The following is a 26,351-nucleotide window of genomic DNA, read 5'->3' as shown; positions in this document are numbered from 1 at the left end:
CTAAATATAAGAGGCATTCCTCTTGACGTGATGTTTTGGGGAGGAGTTCGACAACTAGCTTAAGTGAAGAAATCTCACATTTAATTGGCAATGTTGCTTCCAGACCATAGACCAGCTGGAAAGGTGTGAAACGAGTGGCATCTTTGGTTGAAGTTCGGTAGGCCCACAGAGCTGAAAAAAGCATGAGATGCCAAATTGACTTGTGCATCCTAATAGTACACTAAAGCATGGTGACTAAAACCTTGTTCATGGTTTCAACTTGGCTGTTGGCCTGAGGGTAATATGGGGTCGAGCCATTGTGGTGCAAGCCCAATGCAGATGTCAGTTCTGCCATCATGTAATCTCTGAAATGGGAGCCATGATCTGTGACAATGGCTTGGGGTACACCAAACCTAGAAATAACATGGTTAAAAAGGAATTGAGCCACTGTCTTACCATCTGCAGAATATGTAGGCATCGCTTTGGCCCATTTGGTGAAATAATCCACAATGACGATAATATAGCCATGCCCCCTAGTTGAACGAGGGTTACATGTCATATAATTGATGTCCCATTTGGCAAAGGGACTAATGGTAATGACGGGGTGTAGGTGAGAGGGTGGGGCGCGCATCTTGCGTTGGTAAATTTGGCATTCATGTCTCTTATGGACAACAGGAATGCAGTCTTTGAAGATAGACAACCAAAAATAACTTGCGCGAAGGATTTTTTGAGTTGTAGCGTAACCAGACATATGACAACCACATGCCCCATAGTGGCAATCATTGAGAGCTTTCTCAACTTCCTCGATCGTGAGGCGTCGACGAAGAACATAATCGACACTAACATGGTATAAAGTATCGCCAATAATACGGTAGGGTTGGGAATGATGCTGAATCCTTCAACGATCATCCTCGGTAAATGCGGACCAAAACGTGGAGGTTTGGAGATACACGATGACATCACCATACCATGGATCAAGGGTTCTAATTAGGAATAGGGTCTGATATGGAAGCTGTTCATTTGCACCAGTAGGGAGAGCTTTGGAGGGAAGGGAACAAATCAATTCAGCAAAAACAAGTGACTTCTTAGATTTGGCCATAGTGAAGACCAAATCAAATTCTTGTAGAATAACTATCGATTTAGAATACTTGTCCCCCAAAAACTGACAAGTCGAGATATGGGTCATAGGGCTGCATTCAGAAATCACTGTTGTCGTACTGTTTTGGAGAATTTAGTATCTATAGATAAACATTAATTCCCTAGATAAGTAGCCATATCTAGAACAACAGTTTAAAGAACTTTAACCTTTTCCTATAAATAATAGATAAGACAAAGAGGATTAGAAAACCTACTTGTAGTTTCGCTTCCCTCTTGTCTCCTTTGTATCGATTATGTTGCTCCTTCCCATACTTAACACACTTGAGAAGTACCTGTAAACATCAACAGAAGACAAAGGACCGATCAAAGCAAAATATCCATTGAATACAAGTAAATGGAATCATATTCATTTCACACATATAAGCATCATTAAACAATACAAACATATGGGAGAAAGGTTCAAATACTTTATTGAGTAGAAGAAGGAATTACAACCATTGTGTCTAATTCAAAGTCATTCCTCCAGCTCTGATCCTATCCACATCAGATCAATAGCATGACAAACTTGTAGCATCACAATACTTGCTTCAAAGCAAATTCTCATATCAACATTATCTCCTTACAATTTAGCATAGTCCAGCCAGCTTGCCAGGCCCTAATCACTTAGATGAGTGGTCAATATATAGGAAGAAGAAGGAGGTTTTGTCATAAACAGTGGAATTGAATGGCATTCCATACTTAGAATTAGTTCCATGGAGGAAGGGATGAGAGGATAGGATGCACCTTAACTCATTCCTCATCCATTTTCAAGCTCATAGAAGTTGATAAGTGAGGGAACCTTCTAGATGACTCAAAAATATAAGAATATTCCCCAAACCATATGTGAATTTCACTCATTCTCGCGTAGCATAGGTGAAAGGAAGCCTAAGTTCTCTGCAGAGAACCCTAGAAATGGACTCAGCTGCTCTTCAACACACCCTTATAAGGGCTTACTTGCATTGGTCCCTCTAGAGGCTATTTCTAGATGTCTTCAAATCATGAAACTTTCTGGGAAGGAGGAATTCAAAGGGGTGACTTGTTTAGGGCATGTAGCAACTGAAATTAGGGTTTGATGAGCCCTAAAACACTGATATGGATGATGGGATTGATGTGCCAAAATGGATCTGTAACAGTTTCCCCCTAAAGCATGAAGTTGGAAAAATTCCAATTTTGAATGAAATGATTTACTATGTGATGAGGAGGTATCGAAGTGGAAGGTGACCTGCATCAATTACAATACATATATCATGATATTGATTCCACATGAGTCATTGAGGGAAGGCATACCCATGCTCAACTTATAAACTTTCATTACATGTACATAAATAGTCGTCTACAAATATAGACCCATGATCGGAATGGCCATCAATGTAAAATCATTGTACATATGATTTAGTACTCCTGAAATCGCATTCTGGATGGATGAAACTAGATCTGGGGTCTTCTATATCATTCAATCATTCACTCAAGTATGAGTCTAACCATGTGAATATATGATCTGAAGTCGAACATGGGAAGACGCCATCTGATTACCAGCTAATGATATAAGTTGTTAATAGATGCGAGAGGGATCACCGATAATGATAATGATCCTCAAGATACTATAGTACTTTTTGCATGGTGTGAATGGATGATTTGGTGTTGAACACCATACAAAGTCTTTCGGTCGAAGGCCATTAATGTATGCCTATCGCCGGAAGTGAGAATCTTGCCATTGATGTATGCAAGCCTCAAGGTACTAGAAGGGTGTTTCTAAGTCAACTTCTTGGATAATGTACTGATGTCGACAAGAAGCGATTCATTGCAAGAGGGCCTTGATGTATCCCACATCAACGACACGAAACGAGTGTAGTGATTTTGAAGACATAATTTGATTGATGACACAAGGTTCAGGAATGGCGGTCATGAAAATGAAGGTTTATGGTATTGCAAAGGATGGAATTTGACTGAATGACTTCTCTTGAACATGACGGTAACACTAAAATGAATTGGTATCATTGACCCAAAACAAAGTAATGGATGGTGTGATAGACCATAGGTATGATAACCATCAAGCAGATAACCCAACCCAAGTAGTCTAAATGAATTGGCAACATTGACCCAAAACAAAAGTTATGGATGGTGTGATAGATCATAAGTATGATAATTGTCAAGCAGATAACCCAACCCAAATAGTCATGGTGATGGAGTGAAAGTGTCATGTTCAAGAGCAACCTGCTATCATAAAGTGGTTTTCCCCTTTTTCCCATTTTCGCCAGTCATTGCTGACCAGTATCTCTTTATTTTTATCAAGCTTGAGGAGGATAACATATGCTTGTTGTGTAATTTCACTCTTCGGATGAATCCATCGCTATTTTATTTTTTAAAGAGTCTAGAGAAGGTGAAATTCGGTCTTATCTAGATGGACAAGTTTGTCGCTATTTGATGTTTTAACGAGTTTAAAGACAAAGATAACTTGGTCCTTTGCATTTTTGGAGAGTTTGAAAAGGGACAAAAGGAAAAATTCACAAGTTATTTTTCATAAATTAATCTCTCAAGCCCAAAAAGCGTAAAATAATACTAGAGAGATATCATTTCCAATCTGTTAATGAGCTGAAAAGGACAAGCGCTTGGCAATCTTTTCATCTTTAGAGAGTCTGAAAAGAGCTTAAAGAGGACTCCAATTTGAGGAACGAGTGGTGTCTAGGGAGCAACTAGTTTCGGTGATGTTCAAACTTCTCAAAACATGTTGATTTATGTGAAGAGGCTGGCTAATAAGACCACTCATTGCAACTGTTCCTCAAGAAAGGTAAAGTAACCAAGTGAAAGCATATGATTGGCCAAGCAAATAGTGACGATGGAAGGAGAAAAACCAAGGCTCATCTGACAGAAAAGGCTAATAGAATCGCAATCACAAGGGTTGAAATGGAAATGGGTTCATTTTTACACAATCTTGAACCATAGGGAACTATGCTTGGATTCAGTTTCATGTTTACACAAGCTTGAAATGAAAAACTATGCTTGGAACTTGTTTCATTTTTACACAAGCTTGAAATGAGGAAAAAATTTGCTTGAAAATGGTTTCATTTCTACACAAGCTTGAAATGAGGAAAAACTATGCTTGAAATTGGTTTACATGTCCCCATCATGATTAAAGGGAGAGTCTCTTGTAACCAGATGGAAGTCGCTGCGGTGAAGCAAGACAATTATCCAACACTTTTTGGGTTCATCCAAATGGGGACAAAGGTGAATGGGTGATTCCATTCACATAACCTACATAGAAGCTTAACTTTACCACTAGGTGCATGCCCCCTAAGCTTCATTACATTCACCTAAGTAGACTACTCGCGGCTATGAGGTGGATGGAATGAAGGTTCATATACGAGATCAAGTGAAAGACTCAACTGGGATTTTATGAGATCTAATCAAAGACTCGACTTGGAACTTTGCTCGAGGGGACCTTGTTTCAGTGTTTAATGAGCTTAACACAAGATAAGGAACTATGCTCATATCCTTTGTTTCATTTTTTAATGAGGTTGACATAACACCAGGAACTATCCTCATATTCCTTGTTTCATTTTTTTTAACGAGGTTGACACAAGACAAGGAACTATCCTCATATCCTTGGCTTCATTTTTTAATGAGGTTGACACAGTAAAAGAACTATCATCATATTCCTTGTTTCATGACCCATGATAGGAGGTCATGACTTCCAAGAGGTTCTCATCTGATGGGAGAACAGTGCTCTGGAAGGAGAGATCTGGTTCTAATACCCCCAGTACATAATGTACAACATCACTGAATTGATCGTCAGTTGATGTAGGCATGGAATGGGTTGCCACATAGTTAACCCATGGCGGGGATGATACCATTGATACAAAAGTACCATTTAGGGAAGATGGTTGACTGGAAGCCATATTTGGACCGGGAATGAAAGCTAGTCAACGGTGACAATTCTGCCTTCATGCGGGAAACAAATCACTCGAAAGAGTGTTGAAACAATAGCTCCCATGTCATAAACATAGTCACGCCCAAGAATTAAATTGTAATATAAAGGTCCTGGGACTACCATCACGTTCAGATAAATGATTTTTTCTCCCAAAGTAATAGGCAACTGAAGAAGGATCCTTAGTGGTTGACTGGTTCCTCTGTTAAAAGCCAACAGATTCTCGGTAACAGGCACAAGCGGCGGTGAACCGAGTGCTTGCCAAGTAGTTGAGGAAAGGATACTAAATGATGCACCTTCATCTATAATAGTGCCAAATACAATCATACTACAAACCTGTACTATGATCTGGAAAGGCGCATAAGAAGGAAGACGAAATCCTGCTAGTCGATTCCAATCAAAGGAAGTGACTAGACTACTTGGAGTGGGTACTATAGAAATGGGAGAATTAACCCCCTGAGTTACTAGAACAGGAGGATTTTCCTCTTGTCTTGATGAAACGAGAGGATTTACCCCAAGCTCTTTTGAATCTAAAGAAACAAAAAGAACCTGAGTGGTATCATATTCACTCTCTTCGAGAAAGGTATGATTAGCTAAAGGTGAAATTGGGTCAACTCTTTCCACAACCTGTTGATTTGGGTTGGGTATAGACACATAGGATTCACTTTCATAGAGAGTGGGTTTGATCGACGGTTGATTTGAGTCAGTCAATTCTTCAACTAGTGAAGGATTAAGGGACAGTCTCCTGTAACCAGATGGAAATCGCTGTGATGAAGCAAGATGATTATCCAACACGTTTTTGGATTCATCCAGATAGAGACAAAGGTGAATGGGGTGATTCCCTTCACATAACCTACAAGGAAACTTGACTTTTCCCTTATTTCCATGAACTTTACTATCACTAGTTGACAATGTGTCACCAGCATGATCTCGAGAAGTTTATGACATTGGATGATGTGAACAAGAAGACCATTCTTCTAAGATCTGAGGAATATCATAACAATTTCGAAGAATATGGTATCCCACACAAAGTTTGCATGGATATCAAACTTTGTGAGTCTTGATGGACAGTTTCTCATCAGATGTTACATTCAATGCAATGGTTTCTTGGTTGCCCTTCTGCTGAATTTGCTTCTTCTTATTCTTCTTCCCTTTCTTCTTCTTCTTAGCCACCTGGTTACTAGTACCAATACTTTCACTAGGCGAAGAAGAATAAGTGGAGGAAGAAACAACCGGGGAAGAAGGCAAAGGGTCAACTTTAGGATCAAATGGAGGTTGATTTTGTCCAGTTGGAGGAGTACTCGATTGCGGAGAAATCACAACATTTTGAACCAAGGAGGTTTAAAACAACCATAATGGCAAGCCAATGGTAAATCCTAGAAGGGACAATGTAGCCATGTATGGACCACCAATATTTCCAAAAGGAGGAAAAGGACTAGGATTCCCATGAAAAGGAATTCCTTGATTGGTCGACTCCAGATTTGTCACCATATGTTTCAACCTAAGTTCAACTAAGGAGCGAGCATGGAGGATGTTATCCATGGTCAATTAAATTTATTTTAATCAAAGTAACATAACAAAACAAAAGAGGGATAATCTAGGCAAAAGGTTTACCAAGCAACTGTGAACTACAGAATACCTCCTGGCAAACCAAGAAGTACGGGTAGGCAATCTCCTTGAATGTTGAGTTTAGTGTATCATAGTGTACAAGGCTGACGACTTGGTTACCTAACAACAGATAGCAACCTAGAGTTGTCCTCCGATATATACCCGAAAGTACATGGAGGCCCAATCCGTATAAGCGTTGTCTAATGCAAAACCGCACAGTGAGAGCATTCCCATATACTTTACGTACTGTCACACTGACATATATACCCAAAGGTATGTGGACGAGCTACAATATACTCACGTACATGGAATGAGGTATCACACTCGGGATGTATTGCAGACAAGTTAGTGATAGTTGCTTTGTTTTACGACACCGGAACACGTCTCTAGCCTAGACCTCTAAATGTTTTTTGTTAAGTGACAATGCTCCATTAGGTAAATTCAGATAAATTTAAGTTGATCTTCTTTAGAATTTTCCTTTCAAGGTTCACCACATGATGTATGTTTGCAATTCATAAAATGAAACTAATATGATAAGCATTCTTTCCATTCAATTTAACAATGAAAATCCTTAGCTAGTAGGGATAGAGCAATCATATCTTTGACAAAGAGCAAAGAGCACATGTAATGCAATTTCCCTAGCTATTCCTTTCAAGCATTCAAAAACTACAATATGAAAAATGCAAGCTTTTCTTTTCGAATCCCTTAATGTTATGATGAACAAAAAGGAAATATGCACATACAATCAATCAATCTTTAATAAGAACGAAGAATTTTATGACAGTTCTATTTCGAAGGAAAAGAAGACTTTACAACAATTTCTTTCGAACGAAGATTAATCAACTATATTCTAACTTTGACTATAGATTGATAATGACAAATAAAAAATTAAAGAAACATTAATGAATCAAATCGAAGTAGGTCTGACAAAGGAGATAGAAATTTATTCTCTGAGACATGACATTCATTGATCAATTAGAAAGCAAACAAACAAAGAAAAGTTGGCAAAAACACTTTCCAAAGGTGGGAAATTTACCTAAGGTTGATCAACGCAGGTCAAAGAGGGCCTAACTACACTGTAGAGCACTGTCTCTCACTCAAGGGTGCTCTGCAGAGCACTGTCCCCTGACCAAGCCTGCACTAATTTATGAGAGGCCACTCAAGGGTCATCTAACCTCAAATTTCAACCAAAATTCAATGCAAAAGAGCAGAAATACAGTCAATGAACACAAGTAGGGTCTATAAGAATGTCTTAGGAGGTGGATAAACTACTAGGAAAGGTGATATTTCCCCAGTGGAGTTGCTTATTTGTTTAGGAGAATTTAGTATCTACGGATAAACACTAATTCCCTAGATAAGTAGCCATATCTAGAACAACAGTTTAAAGCACTTTGACCTTTTCCTATAAACAATAGACAAGACAAAGAGGATTAGAAAACCTGCTTGTAGTTTCTCTTCCCTCTTGTCTCCTTTGTATTGGTTCTGTCGCTCCTTCCCATACTTAACACGCTTGAGAAGTACCTATAAACAAAAACAGAAGACAAAGGACCGATCAAAGCAAAAGATCTATTGAATACAATAAATGGAATCAGATTCATTTCACACATATAAGCATCATTAAACAATACAAACATATGGGAGAAAGGTTAAAATACTTTATTGAATAGAAGAAGGAATTACAACCATTGTGTCTGATTCAAAGTCATTCCTCCAGCTTGGATCCCATCCACATCACATCAAAAGCATGACAAACTTGTAGCATCACAATACTTTCTTCAAAGCCAATTCTCATAGCAACATTATCTCCTTACAATTCAGCATAGTCTAGCCAGCCTGCCAGCCCGTGATAACTTATATGAGTGGTTAATTTATAGGAAGAAGAAGGAGGTTTTGTCATAAACGGTGGCATTGAATGGCCGTCCATACTTAGAATTAGTTCCATGGAGGAAGGGATGAGAGGATAGGATGCACCTTAACTCATTCCTCATCCATTTTTGAGCTCATAGGAGTTTATAAGTGAGGGAACCTTCTAGATGACTCCAAAAGATAAGAATATTCCCCAAAACCTATGTGAATTTTGCTCATTCTCACCCATCGTAGGTGAAAGGAAGCCCAAGTGCTCTGCAGAGCACCCTGGCAGTGGACTCAATTGCTTTGCAGTGCACCCTTATAAGGGCTTACCCGTGCTGGTCCCTCTAGAGGCTATTTCTGGATGTCTTCAAATCATGAAACTTTTTGGGAAGGAGGCATTCAAAGGGGTAACTTGTTTAGGGAATGTAGCAACTGAAATTAGGGTTTGATGAGCCCTAAAACACTGATATGGATGATGGGATTGGTGTGCCCAAATGGATATGTAACATGTACGTAAAAGGATATAGTGCCAAAAGCATTGAACAACCTAAATGGTAGCCAAAGCCAACTTCTCGACATGTGCATAACGCGTTTCAATGTCAAGGAGATTCTGACTAAGGTAGTAGATCACATGTTCGCTGCCTTCGTCATTGTCTTGGACCAAAACCATAGCGATGGTGCTAGGGGCCGCGACTAGGTAAAGGAAGTAATCTCAACAATAGTCTGGTGGATGCAAGAGAGGAGCATTTATGAGGATGACCTTAAGATCATCAAAAGAATTTTGGGCCACCTCATCCCATTTAAAGGGCGTTCCTTGTTTGAGCAACTGGGTAAATCCTGTGGCTAGCCTGGCATAGTTGGGTATAAAACGATGGCAAAAGTTAGCCTTTCCTTGCAGGCTCTAGAGTTGGTGTAGTGAAGATGGAGGAGAGGACTCTTAAAAAGCAGTATACATGACCGTCGGGTGAGGCAGGAATGAGGAGCGATGATGAGTATTGATACATGGTAGTTCCTTAAGAGACATGATTTCCATGATACCTTTATCAGTGAGGAAGGTCTTGGCTAAGGGATCATATGATTTGAAAGTGCCAAGCCACAGGGATTAAGAGTACATATTGAGAGAGGTATTTGACATATGAGAATCAGGGGATGCAGAGTTCGAAGCCGAAACAATTTCCACGTAATTGACTTCGATGGGACTAAGTGGCATAACCTTGCCCCAAGTATCAACAAGATCTAGCGCAGGTATGACCCAGGGATCAAATTTGACCGAGATCATGTTGAGAGAGGCAACATGAGGAGGTGGGAATGGAAAAATTCCCTTAAGGTAGAATGTTTGAAGAGACCTTCCCCCACACTCTCATAGGGAGCAACATAGTGCTTGACGTATGGAACATTTTCATCCGAGGAGGAAGAGGAAAATAAAGACAGTTGATTAGCGGTGAAAATCTTCCCTTGATGGGGAAAACGGATCATGCGAAACAAAGAGGAGGCCACGACATGCATGGCATGAGTCCAACTTCGGCTGAGTAGAATATTATAATTGAGATTGGCGTCAATGATCTCTACTTTGAATTGCACTGTCTTTCCTTCCAGTGTGATGGCAAGGTTAGGTAGGACACTGAAGGGTCGCAAATCGCACCCATCGAAAGCTTCCAAAGTGTTCGGAGACTGGTTCAATGCAGGGGAACCAATAGCCTTCCAACATGCAGTTGACATGATGTAGGTGGAAGCACCTTCATCGATGACAGTGTGGTGGATGGTCTTCTCGTTAATGATTACCTGAATAAGAAAGGAAATCTAATGAGGGAGCCATGGAACATGGTTCTCTAGATCGAAACATATCAAATTAGAATCGGTGGTATCGATGCCCCTAATAGCTAACAACAAATATTTCCACTGCGATGGGAAAATTTGGAGTACCTCGAGAGCCAACATGGCTGACGGTGCCTGAGCCAAATCCTCAACAATATTGTAGTGTTGAGCGGCTTAGGCGTTGGGATTATACAAGGATTTATGAAGAAAACCTCGAGAGGGTGGCCGCATAACAGAATCAGGGTTAGGGTGCTCGATTTGCAGAGGGTTAGAACTCGGGGTAGAAGAAGAAGGTGCACCTTCTTTCTCTTTCCTAGCTACTAGAGCTAAAGTTTGATAATATTTAGATTGGGTAGCCACATTAATGGGCATGCTCATCATGAACACTTGAGATCCAGAGGAAGCAGATTGGGGTTGGTCTACCATTTAAGTCTGTTGAGATGACAATGGCTCTTTAAGGACCACAGGGGTCCCTTTGAGCAGGCGACTAAGTTTGGATCGTTGAGGACAATCCTTAGTGTAGTGATCCTCCTCACAAATGAGGCAGGGATACTTAGGTTTCCATTGTGAATATTTGCCAGCAAACGATTGGGGAGGACCTTGTTTCGGGGCATCGACTTTAGCTTTTCCTTTGCCTTTATTTTTTCGTTTCGAGGATTTTTCCGCTCCAATAGAATGGATAGCGTGGACCTCTGAGGTTTTACCAGGGCGTGGTAGATTTTGAGATGAACTATTAGGAGTAGCATTCGAGATCAACTTCTGTTTGGAAGAAGTTTTAGCAGGGGTCTGGGATACTAAACCAATAAATCCATCAACAAGAGGAACAACTGGTGACTTTGATCCTGCGGGATCAGATGATGGCCGCGGAGCATTGGGTAACAACTCGAATAAAGTGCCAGATTGAGAGTAAACTAGATCCAAGTATTGGGCATGGGCAATGGCTTGCTCTTTAGTGACGCGTCCACCCATAGCTATATCACGAGTACTTGGGGCTACAAATGATTTGGTAAACCATTTAGTGAGCAACTGATCAACTATCTCGAATTTGATCAGGCAACGTCTACGTCTCCATTCATGGATATGATCAGAGATGTGTGTTGCAGTGTCTTGCTTAAGCGATGTAAGCAAATAGGTGCTAGTTTCATAGTGAACCGGAAGCTAAAAATGCGTGAGGAAATCCATGGCTAATGAATTGAAGTCATGGAAAGTACTTCAAGGTAGCTCGATGTACCATTTTGCTATGTCACTCGTGAGGGTTCATTGGAAAAGACGAAGATTAATGGAATTGTCCACGTACGAGTTCGAAGAGCACTAGAGGTGATATGTCATCACATGGGCCTCAGGATCTTCTTTAGATTTTCCATCGAACTTTGGGCAATCAATTGGCATCTTGGATGGAACTGGAGGCCAGTACAATGAATGAAGGATCAGATCATTTGTAAAGCGTGATACACCTTGCAACTCAAGTGTAGCCAAGAAAGGTAATTGAGTGCTAAAAGGCATGGGAGGTTGATAAGTGGGCCCATAGGGAGGAGCCCATCCCTGCTGGTAAGGATTTTGGCCCCACAGTGGGGGATTTTGGCCATATGGTATTTGAGGCTACCCCCATTGTGGATTACCTTGACCATAGGGAGGATTCTAACCTTGAATACCTTGAAACTATCTAGGCACAGGTTGTTGATAGGCAATGTATGGGTTAAAAGGATGTTGAGCCTGTTGACCTTGGACATATGGATATGGGACTTGTTGTCCTGGAACATAGGGCTATTGAGCCTGTTGTCCCTGAACAAGAGGGTTCTGGACCTGTAGTCCTTGGGCATAAGGTTGATACACTTGTTGCCCTTGGACGTAGGGGTTTTGTACCTGGTGCCCTTGGCTGGTAGGATTCTGAACCTGTTGACCTAGGACAAGAGGATTCTAGGCCTGGTGTTGCAGGACTTGACCTTGACCCTAACCCTGTAAGGGTTGACCTTGTTGATATGTATACAAGGGTTGTTGCTGCCCTAGTTGGTTTTTCTATTGCAAGGGTTGACCTTGTGGTTGAAAAACCTATCCTTGGGGTTGCAGAGGTTGGCCCTGTGAGGGTATGGGTTGAGGGGTATGCAGAGCATATTGCATTTGCTGCTGTGCGGTTTGCTACAACTGTTGTAAGGATTGACCTTGCGGTTGTTGCAGGTGACCTTGTTGCAGGATGGTTTTCCCTTGCTATTGTGCAGAGAGTCCTTGCTACAACAAAGGTTGCCCTGGTTGTTGTAAAGGTTGTCCTTGCTGTTGCAAGGGTACTTGAATAGTGCCCAAGAAATTACCAGACTGAATCTGGCCGTAGCCAGACTGGATGTACTGCCTAGATTGAAGGGTGTAAGGTTGATTTACCAATCCTTGAGAATCATATGGAACGTAAGTATTTTGGTATTGGACCTAAGCCCCATAGGGCTGCTGATACAGAACATTGCTCGATCCAAATGGACCAACAGGATTCTAAACCTATTGGTATTGGACATTGTTTGATCCAGTAGAGTCAGTAGTGTTATAAATAATACTAGAAGAGGGCTAGTTCATACCAAGCATGTGAGCTCGTGAGCCACTCACATTAGTGGCACCTGACACCATAGAGACATTTAGGTTCTTCCCCCTAGGCAGTGGCATAATCTGGCCACTCACTAATGGGATAGAAGAATTGATAGAGACAATCTTTGAAACTCTCGGTTGTGACTAACGTGTAACTGGGATCAATGATAAAAGAGTATTTGGAACAATGGGTTGCACCAGGAGTGAAGTAACAGCCTTTTGGGAAGTCTTGTTCGTGATGAATGGACGTGACGTAGGCCTGACGCCTGATGCCCATACATGATTATGGTAGAGTGATGAGGCACTAGGTGTGCCTGAAACTAAGTGCCCCAAAGACACATAGTTGGGTGGTAAGCTGGTGGGAATACCTTTCGAACAAGGGAAACCCTCGAGAGGGAACTACAATCACAATTCTCGCCCCTCAACAGTGTGTGGAGTAGAAACTTTAGACTCATCCAGAGATGTGACTGGAGCATCGCCTTCGGGTTCCATGTATGGAAACAAACGATGACGAATGATCGAACGTGTACTGGGGGATAGTTCCAAAGGAACACCCAGCTGGTCATACTAATTGTAAGGATGCTTCGGTGATATCTCAAAAACGTCAACAGAGGGTTCAGAGGATAGATAACTAGTCCAAGCTGACTGTCAGTGGTTGGCGAGTTATCTAGAGTTCAAACGGGATTGTCCTGAGATTTGGGGCCAAGATCAGTAGATGACCATGAATTGAAAGTAGGCGGAGGATGAGATGACAATGGTTGAACACTCAGAACAATTCCGAGTTCAACATTTTGGTCCTCAAGTGACCCTGATAACTCAGGAAACGACTCCTCAGAAAATCTTTTAGACGAAGGAGAGGAAGAGGAATTGGGTGAACCAAATGGTTTAGCCACTATGACCTTGTATTAGTCGACATAACAAATAACTTCAAGTCTTTAAAATTTCCTTTTAAGGGAACTCACGATTTGGTCAAAAAGACTAACAGGGTGTTTTGGATTGTGGGTAATCAATTATTAAGATGCATAAAAGGCTGATGTTCTTTCATTTTTTTAAAAGTCGAGAAATAAACAAAGATGACTCTATCATTTTCGATTGGAAACGAGCTCAAAAGGACAAGTGCTCAAATGATATTTTAAATTTAATGAGTCAAAAATATCAAATGACTTCTCTAGATGATCAAGGTAAACAATATTACCAGGCAACTATGAACTACAGAATACTTCCTAGCAAACCAAGAAGTACAAGCAGGAAATCTCCCTGAATGTTGTGTTCAATGTATCACATTCGCAAGGCGACCGACTCGGATTCCTAAGGATAAAAGGATTGCAGCCTAGTGGGGTCACCCATTATATACTCGACGGTATGGGGAGCACAAATCCGTGCTAGCACTATCTAATGCTGAAGCTAACAACAACTGCTAGGTTTAAATACGTTGGAACACGTCTCTAGCCTAGACCTTCTAGATATGATCGTTAATGTCAAATGCGCCTTAGGTTAATTGAATTCATTTTAGAGTTGATCTTGAGTTAAGTTTTAGTTTTCAGGTCTTAGCGATGCTACTCGAAAAAACCTAAAATGCAACTAAATGGGACAAGACCCTTTCAATTCGATGAAATGCTTACACTAGAGAGGGTAGAAACTACTCAATCAAATGCAAAAAATCAAGAAATTGAAAATGAAATGATATTTCACTACTTCACCTTTTCAACAAATAAACTAATAAAAATGCATTCCAATTCCTAATTTCCTGGCAAGCACTTATCTATTAGTCCTTTCAAAATGAAAAAAATTCTCTTACTTTTTCCAAATGCTGATGCAATTCTAGTCCTTAAAAGATGAAAATTATTGTAACATAATGATGCAACAAGCTAGAATTTCATACTTTCTCATGAAACAAAGAAACAAACTTTTTGCATACAATATTTCAATGAAAAAGTTTTTGAGACAATGAGCTCTTCAAGCAGATTTAAACATGAAAAGAGAAGTTCATTTAGATCAATGAAACACCGACTTTACCAAACACAAGACCAACAATGTAATCTATGCCGGAAAGAAACGTTCAGGCTAGTCAACGGAGTTTTTTTAAACTTGTGCAAAAAGAGGTCATAGTTCCAAAAAGGACCAAAAAACAAATGCAAGGAGCAAACACACCTACAACTTGACTTAATGAGTCCACAAGCTGCTGAATGGGTGACTAACTAGATGCCCTAGTGTCGTTGGCCACTTAATGACTTAATCAATCAAATAGAAGGATGACAAGCCAACAAGCAAGAAAAACCAAATGAAATGTAGCTTTCTAATCAGGGAGAAAACAATAAAAAAGGCTCATAGGGTCCAAAACACAAGAGCAAAACACACTGGACAAGATTGGGGTCAAGCCCTAATATTCACTTACAGGCATTGGCGCAACTGCCTAACTGACAACAAGCGCCAAAGACTAGTTGACATGACTGTTCCTTCGTAATTCGCGTTGGTCGGCGCCACTGTAAGCGGATTAAATGCATTGGCTGAGGTAACTAAGGAAAAATAAAAACAAATTCAACACAAGGACTAGATCTGCTACTATGAATTTTAGACTTAGGCCAGTAAGAAGGAGAAAAGAAACAGAACCAAAGGGAAAATGTGAAACTAGAAAAGTTTTCATGAAATCATGAAATCCAAAACAAACAAAAGATGGGATTTCCTGAGCGGAGTCGCCAATTTGTGGTGAAGTAAAATTATAAGTGCGGACAAGAACGAATTCCTCTAGCCCGATGATGGGTCTAGCCACAACAAATAAATTCTATGTAAGATTTCCTTAGGTTAGAATTAATCAAGAGGGCCTACCTCTTGGTCGCTTATCCTGCTTGATGGTGTCCTCGCTTGCTTGCTCCAGCAATCTCTCGCTTCCTTCTTCAAGCTCCTAAAACAAGTAAACAACAACACCATACAAACGTAATAATTGACAAATTACAATTCAACCTATTCAACGAGTCAAGAAGCATTGAGACACGAATATGTAATATTACAAAACATGTAGGAAATCAAACGATAGTTGCATATATTAATATCAAAGAGAGATTACAACCATTCGCCTTGACGCTGCAGTATTCCTCTAACAAGACCAGGTTCCCACACACTTCTGCTAGCATTCCATGATGGATTAAAACAAAAATAGTTTAAAGGCTCTTCCCTTTAGGCTTCACTCCAAACCAAACACACTTCTCCCTCAAACAACTAGATGGCTACAACTAGTAATAGCTTGCTTGTCTAATCAAAATAGTATACTCACACTCAGCCAAAAATCTAACTAGCTTGTGCTTGGGAAGAAGAGAGGTTTATAAGGAAATGTGGATGGGAGATGGATCATCTTCTCATGGGAGAAGGACTTATCCCTTGAGGTAGTTCCGTCATTATAGGGGAAAGGAGCACAAACTTTCATCCTCGACCCCACCCAGCCAAACCATTTACCAAACTTCTGTTACGGTGCTTCTAGAGTTGGAAGCTTTGGCTCTAATTTAAAAACTTTCCATAACATGACTGGCACGACTGGAACACAGTTCAATCGCACTGGTCGGTGTGGGGAATAGTGCTAATCTCTGCATATTGGCGCGGGGGAGATAAAGGCCATTAGTGCTGGTCTTGTAAACTGGGCAAAACAGAAGTTTCAGGGGAAATGGTGCAAAAGGGAAATGATCTACTGATGAAGAGGAACACAATGGGAGTTTCTCCATGAAGGCAAAGCATGCAGGGTTCACTGTAGAGGCCCTCCAAGATCAAGGAACGGGGAGTATAGGGACAATGAAAAAATGTTGTGTAACATGTGGTCATGGATGTCAATGGAAATATAAAGATCAATTGGATCTCACTTGTATTAGAGGTATTTAATTGTGAATCATCATCATAATAATAGTAGGATAAGTGTTGAATCCTTAAAAAAATTATGACTATGACTGGTTTATGTATGGCTGAAAATCCTATTTGTTGAAGACATTTTTGATGGACAGATCAACTCAAATATTCCTACATAGTACATAGTTGGATAACTCTTGGAGAGACCTTTCCAATAGCATATGGTAGCCTGAAAAAATCCCGAGTGACACAAATTTATGGAAATTTGAAGTCCAACAGGGTTCCAAGGCTCAAGGTTCCACATAGGTTGACATATTCTATGAAACATGCATTATTTCTGTTAATTAACGTCAAATGGTTGTTTAAGCCATGAAGTTCATCCATTAAATGGGTTAATTGTAAAGTGGCACAACATGATTGACAAAATAGGGAGATGAAGATTTTCTGTTGATAGACATGAATATTCATGTTTCCCCACCATAAATATTTAGGTAGAGTGACCTATGTAGATGGGGATGAGGCCATGACATGAGACTAACTCTGGGATACATATCCAATATTTACTCTAAATTCTCTACATTGGGGCATTTTCAAATAATAAATAAAAATGGTGCAAAAAATAGGAAGGGAGGTGGTAGATGACATGGTAGAGATGATGATATGGTAGACAATTGAACTCATGGATTAATGACATAATGACAAGTGGTAGATTGCAAGGGTTTACGTGGCCAAATGGAAATATGACATGTGGCAGTGATGACATCATTGTGCCAGTTGGTAGGGATTTGACGTACTTAAAGTTTGTGGCAAGGGTTGTGTTTCTCGATAGTTTCTTGTGCTAATGAATTCTCGATATCAGTGGAGAAATCAGTTGAAATGTCAAAGCTCAGGAGGGATGATGCAAGGAATAATAATTGAGGAGAAAATTTCCCACTCCGTGGGATGGAACCCATGTAGGGATCAATTGATGTGATTGAAAAATGGTGTGATCACATGATTGATAGAAGTCGAGAGATAAATCCTTTCATAACATAGTTACTTGACATGAAATTCGTGCCCCAAATCTCTCTGGTGTACAATGGAACAAGTGATGGTGCAATGGCACAATAAGACCATAGCTTTGGCCCTCCAGCCTATGATGCCTAAGCACAAGAATGTAGGTGCGTAACACATAAACTGAAAATCTCCAGACCCTAGATATGAGTTTAAGCACCTTAGTTATAAAGTCTTGGTTATATGGTGCAGTCTAGTGGAGAAAAGGCACTCAGGGTTGAACAACATGAAGATTTTGGATTTGACGCTAGATTTTATTATAAAAATTAGAAGGAACAATTGCATGGCTTGACACAGAAGGACTACGTGATTGGTAGATCCAATTTGATGATGATAAGAGACAAATAATGGTCTGAGGATATGACAATATAAGTGAGTAAGTTGCCATAATGTTTGGTGTTGTATGCAGGAGGAGAAAGAGAAGAGTAAGGTGCAGTTGGTAGAAATTAAAGGGTGAATTAAACACACAAATACTAGAACAAAGTGCCAAGCATATAGACTACAAGAAAAGAAAAATTATATTTGCATTAAATTAAGTTGAAGATTCTCCTTGAGATATAAACGAGGTAATGAAATACATATTACATGTAGAAAGAGTTTATTAAAAAATTGAACTCTCGAGCAATGTGGAAGTTTCTTAATGAAAAGGAAATTGTATATAGAGAATGTATGTTGTTGATGCAGCTAGTGTGTGAGTGTAGATTAGAGTAGTCAGTGCTGATAGTGAGGATTTTATAGAATCACGGTGTTGCAAATTGAATATCTGTGTGTGCCTACAACAAAAGCGAGATCCTGGTGAGGTAGAGGAGAGATCGAGAGGAAAATTGGATGCAACAGAGAAACAAAATTAATATGAAATGAATTGAAAATACTAACAAGAGGTCTAAGTCTGAAAATGTATGAAACATAGATTTGATTGGATGAAGCAGGTTCGTGTGTGCACATATTTGCGGTGGGTGCCTTTAGCAAGTTGGTGCTTGCTGATTTGAGGGGGTTGGGGCCTCCTATGGGTGGGTTCTTACAAAATTTGATGTAATCAGAGTTCGAAATTTTGGCTTACATCACAATACAAATAATATTTAGTGGTTTTTCTCTCAGAGGAGTTTCCATGTTAAAACACTATGTACTCATATAATTTTCATGATTTCTCTGTGTATAATTTGAAAATGGTTAAATGATTATAGAAATTAGTGTAAAATTTTATAATTTTTTATTCACCCCTCTCTTAATAATTATTTATTCCCAACATGAAACAAATCTAGGACGTTAGAAACAATTGGTTTTGGTTGGTAAGAACACATTTCTACACTATAATTGCTTCAATACCCAAGGAATTTCCTTGTAAACATTTTCAGGATGTTGAAAACATGTACCAACTCTCTATTGTTTTTGACAATTTTAGGCACCCTTTTCAAAAAATTTAAAACAAATTATACCCAAAACCTAAGATCCCATAATCCCAAACCCATCAAAATAAAAGCCTCTTAGCTTAAAAAATAGGACAAGTTTATGTTTTTTACTAAAATGAGCATCAATTGAGTAAACTTAAGGATCACTCAGTAAGAATTTTTTGTAGGATTTTCATACCGAGATTAAAAGTGGCATAGTCATCTCAAGAAAGCATTGGAAGATCAAATGCATCAGCTTTATCTCCAATTTCAACTAGGAAACTGTTATTCTATGAACACCTTTGGTAAATTTTATGAATTCTAGTTAGTAAATGAGCAAATAATATATGAGGAAACAACATTTGTAGGGGTAGTTTTTGCAACAAGAAGTTTCAAGGAAGCTATACAAGAGTGAAATTTTAAATGTTAAATGAAAGGTTTTGAAGTTAAGATTTTCTTAAAATTCTCAAGGATGGGCCAATCCAACCAAATAGGAGAGGATACCACCTTCTAGTTGTCAATTAGTTTGGTTTGGATCAATTTAATATGGATAATAAATTCAATAGTTTATTCCATTAGGAAAATAAAATTGCACCGGCTTTCAGTCTACATTCTACTGATTAATCAGTTAATGGAGAAACCTTAAACCCAAATCCTTCCAATAATCAATCACAAATGGAATGGTGACAATTTTTTTGTAAATAAACAACTTCTACCTAGCTAACATAATAAATGGAAAATAGTTCATTGAGCTTACCTAGAAATTTGGAATTTTTTGAATGCCTGTAAGCCCTTAGTACTGCATTGTTCTCTCTTCAAGCTATCTATAGTCAGAATCGAGAATTTTTTTTTTTTTTGCAACACTAGGAAAATATAATTGCACCAACTTCAAATTATAGGCATTGTACAAGGTAACCATTCATTTTGACATTTTCAATTTCACAAGCATTATGTCATGTGATATTTCTGCCATCTTAAAAATAACAATCACGTTCACACAGAGAATTTTAAAGTGGAGAATAAGAGGAATAACCACAAAGAATTTTTGGAGATTATGAGATCTGTTGTGTCTGCTACTTTTTGAGTCCCAAGGTCATCACCATCAATGTATTGGATATCGACAACAGACGCAACCAGCTCTCACAACCTCCAAACTCGGTCCAATTAAGTTCCATATATGCAATTTTTATCAGCCCATGTTCAATTGAGTTTGTATGCTAGGTCACGTTGGTTAACAACTATTTTGTGGATAAATTCCTCCTGCAGCCAAAAGAAATCTCCCTAGACCTAGTGGCTTAGCCTAGAAACAACCTAGAAGAAACTGCAATTATTTCCTTAGAGAGGTTTGAAATATGGGAAGAAAATCTACTTAGAATCCAATGCAATATTCCTCCTTCTCCTTGCTTGTTAGATCCATCTACAGCTCCAATTTCTATAAGTGGAACTTGCAAATCATCTAAAATAAGAAAGAAAACAAAATATACAAAATATCATATACAAATAACTCTAAACAATAATTCAAGGATTCATTTTATACATATGCATAAAAAAGACATAACGTATAGGAGAAAAAATTCACATTTGTATTAATAATGGCATGAAAAGATGAATTTGTGAATCTCTCCCAACTATCTTGTCCTTCTTTTTCCACAATGGCAAGCCTTCAATCACACATAAAGTACATGGATGGATTATGGACCTCTAGATACAAATGAGAAGCATAAGGACATCATTATAGTATCCAAAAGCCAACCCAAACTCTATGGTAGAGGTTTCATTTATAGGGTAAATGAGGTGGTTTTGGATTTACCATTCTAGGGATCAGGTCCACATTAGAGGGAGGTAATTTCTAGTAGATAAAAGATAATACCTTAATAGTAGGAGTTCAAGATCAAATCCAACAATAAATAATTAAATCCACTCCTAAATCTTCTAGAGAAAGGAACTAAAAAATTCATTTTTATTTTTCATCATTTCCAAGTGTTCATCACACTTTTTGTGAAAGAAACCTACACTGACCAACACAGTTTCCATGTTTGCAACCTACATCATCACATTTTTTTAAGAAAGTAAGTGCGATGAGGCCTTAAAATAGGGCTTCCGACCAATGTAACAAAGGATTCTTGTAACTTATGGAAAGGGAATGTTTTTGGATTTGCAGGGGATGATTGCAAAGTGTAAATGAATGATGATAGGTCTAGGTTCAAGGCCATTTTTTTGAACGAAAAAAGATGACCTATAACAGATTACCCCCCTAAAGTACAAATTCAGAAGTTGTGGTTGAGGACGGAAGTGCTTTACTATGTGAAAAGTCTAGATCAAGTATCAACTAGTTGAGATCATCAATTGATTGTTACAATACATTATCATCATGATATCATCGCTAAGGTAGGCATACCCATACTCAAATTATAAGCAATTTTACATGTATCATGATCAATGTCACATACACTGATGACATATGTGGACCCATGCTTTGATGAATTCTTGTAAAATCATAGCCATCATGTTTTGTAGATCTTGTATGAATCCTAAAATCACAAGCTAGATGGATGAAACTACATCCTGGGTCTTCTACCTTGTTACTCGATAGTACAAGTCTAACCATGACATGAATGGATGTGTTGGAATCAAACATGGTAGACACCATCTGATTATCAACTAATGATGAAACTCATTAATAGACGCGAGAGGAACCACCAATAATGATAATGGTCCTTGCTCTGAATGGGAAAATTATTTTTGTTGTGCTAAATTCCTTTTCATAATATGTTAAAAGTGCTTAAGGATTCATGAGGTTAATTACAAGTTTAAAACATGAGCTTTTGAGTGATTTTATATAAATTTTATGTGCAAATTAACATTAAAAAATGACTGAATAGTAACATGTAATAGATATGAACATCACTAGAAACAATATCACAATAGCACATGATGAAGGAGTTCACCCCTCCTGGGCTACATCTCCTTGGTCCAGCTTCTAAAGGCTTGGCCCTTTTTATTATGATAAAAAATGTGAATACATTAGTTTACAATGCTCAGATGGTTCTAAACCCTGTTCCAATGGCTCCAAAATTCCCAAAAATGCATGTGTAGCTTCTTTCTCCTCATGATTTGGTCAAAACCTAAAGACATTATGGCCTTCCCAAGTCTTTTGTTAATCGCACCGTAAATTCCCCAAAATTCATCACTGTCCTACAAATTCACCCCAAAACGCGCTAATAGAGCGACAATTTCGTTGATTTTTGAGTGAAATTGTAGGACACTTTAAATGTCCTCTAACACCTTAACTACACAAATTGTGGCCATATGGGGGTCATGTGCTTGGGGCTAAGGCCAACAACCCGCCCCTGCCGGCTAGGCCCCTATTCCATTCACTAGTGGTCATATCAGTGGTGTGTGCCCAAGTGCTGGCCCTTTCCCCAGATTGGCGCATCCATACCATTTAAATATATGTTGAAACCATTATATGTTAAGACGGATGGCATGACGTATTGGTATGTGGCTTGTCTCGTTGCTTGGTGGTCACGGGTTCAACCCCCGCTCCTGTTGCCCAGACATCGACTTGAAATTTTGCTGGCCTCGAGCTGCCATGTGGTAGCCTCTGGCTGGGCCACGTGTTAGCCCATGGTTGGCCATCAACCAACTAATAAAAAACTAACAAATTACACCCAATTAGAACGTGCCACTTGGAACAACATGATTTTCCAGAGGATGTTGACTTGTCAAACTGCCACATAGACCTGCATAGTTAGTGCCACGTCAATAGTGCGAACTATTGACTGGGCTGTCAAATTTTTTGCAAAAATTTCCTTGTTTGGGAAAGTGAACAAAACATGATTTTGGGAGCATATGATGTTCGTTTCGTGTGAAACAAGTTGCACCGGATTCAGGATGACGAGCACTACACGGTCATTTAGGTTCCAAACTAATCCTACAACTTTTAATTTTGAGCTATTTTTTGAGCACCTAGTCATTCCTCCCCACTAGAAGCCTTTTGGACCCCAAAATATCACTTTCAGATGTCCAACAGGTGAGGGTACAGTTCCCTCACCTTTTTGATCTTGATCCATTTGGCTTTTCAAGGATTTGTTCCTTTGAGCCCCACTCGAAGGTAGTCCACACTCCCTCATTTTGAAGACCCTATTCTTATGTCAAGAATGGTGTCTTGCTATAGCTCATCAAGGTATCCAGGAGAAAAATCCTCAATGGAAGGAATTTGGACATTTTCTCCTTGATCTTCTATCAAAGGAGGCTCATACAACCTTAAGTTCTCAACATTAAACGACAACATAAATTTTCATATATGAAGGAAAATCCAACCTGAAGGCGTTGTTACCAATCTTTTCCAGAATTCTGAATGGACCATATTTAATTGGTTTAAGTTTTTTACCTTCTCCTTAGAGCCTCTCTTTGCTAATTTGAATCCAAACTTCATCACCGACTTGGAACTTGTGGTCTACATGATACTTGTCGTGCCTTGCTTTGTACTTGCCTTGGATCTTTCCAAGTTAATCTTGCACTATTTGATGTACTATTTGGAGTTTTTCAATGAACTCCTTGGCTTTGTCCATATCACCATCAATAGAAACATCCTTCTTACCAAGATGACACAAAATATTATGTTGCAAATGGTAAACAAATTCCTCTACTTGATTTCTTTGACTCAAGCTTGAATGTACATCTTAAAAGTATGTATTTTTCTGATAATAACTTTCATGCAAAACAAAATGATGGTTTAGGAAAGTATTTACATAAACAATAGGCCTAGAAAGCATATCAACAAACTTGTCGCTTATAACTTTCTTATTCCTTTTGACCAAGTGGAATAGTAGTAGAAAACCCATCCAATGAAAGTGCCTTTGTCATTGTAACTTAATCACTACACCAATGAAAATTTCTGAATGAAATGAAATGGGCTTACCGTGTTGCATAAGGATTTTGCCCATGGCATAGTCGCATACATCAACCTGCAACTCAAATGAATTTTTCAAGTCTAGAATATAAAGTATAAGGGTTGAACTGATCTTTTGTCTTAAAGCATCAAATGCCTCTTGCTATTTTCCTGCCAACTGGAAGACCTTTTGCACAACTGAAAATGCATGCGAAGGAACTAAAATAGAAGAAAAATTAACAAAATTTTTCCTCCTACATTGCGATGCTCCCAAAAAACCTCTTATCCAGATGACTATCTTGAACGTTAACCAATCAATAATGGCATCAATTTTGAAGAGGTCTAACTTCAACTCACCTTCTCCAATATTATGGCCCAATTACATCAAATAAGTTTTACTCAAATCATACTTTGACATCTTCAATAACAAATGTTATTGAATTACGACATCAAGTACTTTTCTCTCATACATGACATGTTCATAATGAAATTTTCTGAAAATGAAAATGTCATCTAAGTAGACTATCATGTCTAGAAATGGCTTTAATACATCTTTCTTCATATGCATGAAAGTAATAGGAGCATGAAAAATACCAAAAATCATAACAAGCCATTCAAACAAACCTTGCTTGGTTTTGAATGATGTCTTCCATATGTCTTCTTCAACAACTCTATTTTGATGATAGCCACTCCTTGCATCCCTCTTAATGAAATGCTTTCCATTCTTCTTGGGCACCAAAACAATAGGTGCACCACATGGTGAAGGAAATGGTCGGATGATCCTTTTGTTAAACAACCCTTGGATTTTCTTTGTTATTTATGCACTTTCCCTTCTTGACATTCGGTGCATGTCAATGTTAGGAAGAAGACACTTTTGCTTTCTGAAATACCTCATCATCATGGTTAAATACATCAACCAAATTAGTTTTCAATTTTGAATTACAACCATCAAATGTTTCATAATCAACATCGATATTGGGTTTGATCATAAGAAGCACGAAATTATTTCTTGAATTCACTAGTCTTTTCATTTTCCCTTCATTAACTAATGAAATGTTTAGTTTCTTGCAATGAGCTCTCACAATATACTCCACACCATATTTGAAAAAATGGTACTTGTTTTCATGACGATAGAAGATTTATTTTCTATCATAAAGGTAAGGGATACCCAAAACAATTCCTGAAATATCAAGCGGTACAACATCTAATTCAACTTCGTCAATGAAGTTTGTTGTGATTGCAAATCAAAGAATACATTTTCTTGTAACCTGTAAGTTTGTGTCCTTTCATATCCAACCCAATGGATATGGATTGGGATATAGAATGGTTTCAAGACTAAGTTTCTTGACTAAGTCATCAGATATCAAGTTGGCTTGAGACCCATTATCAAATAGTGTGTCATTTTTTGTATGTTTTGAGATTACCCTCACATGAAATAATTCAATCCTTGTTTCTTCATTTGGAGTGCTAGTGTGACAATTTGATATACTAGTGCTAGCAATGGATTCTTTTCCTTTTATACCCATGGTTGTAATTTTAGTTTCATCACTCGAATTGGATCCCAAATCCTCTTGAATGATTGCATTTGTCTTTTCTTTTCCTTGGTTGTTTAATTTCTTTGGTTTCATCTCAGGATGAAGCTTCCAACAATGAGATTCATCGTGACTCTCTTTGGAACAATGTTTACATATTTTTTTCTCTCCTTTCTATTTAATGAATGCTTTTTATTTCCTTTGAAACCCTTTTCTTTTTCTTTACCCTTAAATGACTTTTTACCACCCTCTTATGGAGTATTTTTACCTCCTTCCTCAATATGAGTGGCTTACACCTCATCTAGATTATTGGGATTAAACATAAGGATTGTATGCCTAAGGTAGCTGTGTAAACCCCCTATATAATTCAACAACTTGTCTTGTGATTGAAAATCTACACCTAACATTAGAGACCTTTTTCTCAATTCTTGGGTGTAATCTTGCACATTTTTACCTTTAAGTTGTCTAAAGGTCTGCCAATTCATGATGGCTTTCTACTTATATTCTAGAGGGTAGAATTATCTTTTAATTGTAGCAATGAAACCAGACCAATAAATTGAGATCTTACCATGTTATTTTATCTATTCTTGTGTCTTTGATTCCCACCATACTAGTGCTGCACCCTCCAGCCTCAAGGAAACTAACTAAATATTTAAGTCATCCTCTTGCATGTTTTGCATTTTGCATTAGAAATATAACTAACGAACCTAATTTTCAAGATTATCTACATTCAACTCACCATTATACATGGGTAGTTCAAATTTGACATC

Source organism: Pinus tabuliformis, chromosome 4_2, assembly GCF_031772625.1.
Source record: "Pinus tabuliformis cultivar Carrire ecotype Pingquan chromosome 4_2, CPIR1, whole genome shotgun sequence".
Classification (NCBI taxonomy): domain Eukaryota; kingdom Viridiplantae; phylum Streptophyta; class Pinopsida; order Pinales; family Pinaceae; genus Pinus; species Pinus tabuliformis.
This window is presented reverse-complemented; position numbering follows the sequence as displayed.